The sequence below is a fragment of the Camellia sinensis genome, chromosome 3 (assembly GCF_055761805.1).
Source record: "Camellia sinensis isolate YWXY chromosome 3, ASM5576180v1, whole genome shotgun sequence".
NCBI classification, from domain to species: Eukaryota; Viridiplantae; Streptophyta; class Magnoliopsida; order Ericales; family Theaceae; genus Camellia; species Camellia sinensis.
Window position 1 is genome coordinate 219,066,684 of NC_138963.1, and position 1,384 is coordinate 219,068,067.

The 1,384-nt window shown below is 29.9% G+C and overlaps 3 non-coding genes across 3 annotated transcripts; all 3 read left to right on the forward strand.

Moving 5' to 3' along the window:
- Nucleotides 1-266: 266 nt before the first annotated feature.
- LOC114278573 (small nucleolar RNA Z161/Z228) lies at nucleotides 267-366 on the forward strand. Its single transcript, XR_003634961.1, has one exon. It is a non-coding gene; the product is annotated as a small nucleolar RNA Z161/Z228 (small nucleolar RNA).
- Nucleotides 367-454: 88 nt separating this feature from the next.
- On the forward strand, nucleotides 455-526 carry LOC114278572 (small nucleolar RNA Z105). The gene has a single exon (XR_003634960.2). It is a non-coding gene; the product is annotated as a small nucleolar RNA Z105 (small nucleolar RNA).
- Nucleotides 527-654: 128 nt separating this feature from the next.
- Nucleotides 655-749, forward strand: LOC114278574 (small nucleolar RNA Z162). The gene has a single exon (XR_003634962.1). It is a non-coding gene; the product is annotated as a small nucleolar RNA Z162 (small nucleolar RNA).
- The last annotated feature ends 635 nt before the right edge of the window (nucleotides 750-1,384 follow it).

Sequence of the window (1,384 nt, forward strand, 5' to 3'; positions counted from 1 at the left end):
GGCGATTTCTGGCGAAGGTAATCAGCAATCGATTGAATTGATTTGATGAAATATCAGTCCATATTTACTTTGTTTTTCAAATTTTTTCTTTATTTTCTATAGCTTTTTATTAGATTTGAAACTGCGAAACTCCATAGATTTTTATGAATTCAATCGAAGATCTCATGGAGGCGAAGAAATGGATTGAATTGATTTGATCAAATCTCAGTCCATATTTACTCTCTTTATTTTCTAGGAGATTTTTATTAGATTTGAAACTGCGAAACCAACCATATGATGATTTTGGATTCAAATTCTCACGACGGTCGTCTGAGACACTTAAACAAGTGTCGTTTCTGATGTACTGTTCCAATATTTCTGATGGTTTCGGCTTCTCACTCTAGTGTTTTGATTGATTTTTTTTAACTTATTTTTTACGTATTTAATTATAGAGAGATAAATTGAAGATTTGGAGCGAGCATAGTGATGATAACAACATTATTCCGATTGTTTGATGAAAGGATAAAACACCTCCTACTCATTCTGAATGCTTGCTCTATCTCTATCTGTTTCTTCGATTTTGATTTCAACTTCACGTTTTTGTTTTTATTTTTTGTGAATTATATATACATTTTATAGAGCTTCTCTATCGTGGATAAAGAGATCAGATCTGTGAGAGGCACGATGAGGATGCACATTTGATGAGGTCTTAAGATCTATGAAATTTTTCTACATAAACTTTCGAAAGTCCTTTTCATTCTGAGTGCCTCCTCTTTGATATCTTTTGTTTGTTCCTGTGACTTCTTCTGTATACCCTAAATTATATGATTTTTTGGTTTAAAAAAAATAGGGAAACTCAAAAGGAGGTTTGTAGCACTAGATTGTTTGGCAATAAGAAGTTTAAGTCAACAAAAAAATATATATCTAACTTTTTGTTAAATTTGAAGTCGCAAAAATGTTAAGAGATTTTTAGAAGTTTTATGTAAATTTTTATTTGAGTCCCACTCAATTAAGACATTGATAAAAAATTTAGTAAAAATTTTGGGTTTACTTTTGAAGTCGAATGTTTGGTTTCTACACAATCCTGAAATCTATTTTCCAAAAGGGTTTCTTCGTCTCCTTTGGGGAAGAAGACAGAAGAAAAGTTCTTGAATTAGGGTTGGTTTTGAATGATCTAAAAAAAGTGTATTTTTTGACTTATTAGTTTATATGGATTGACTTTGATGTGATGTGCTAAACAGGTAATGTGATTTAAATAAGATGATATGACTTAAATAGGATAGTGACTTTTTAATTTTTTGTATTATATATGTTAAATCAATCCTTGATCTTCAATCAAGTGAATCAGCTAAAAAAAGAAAAATCTTCAATCAGTGAACATTTCTAATGTAGTAGGGTTATATAA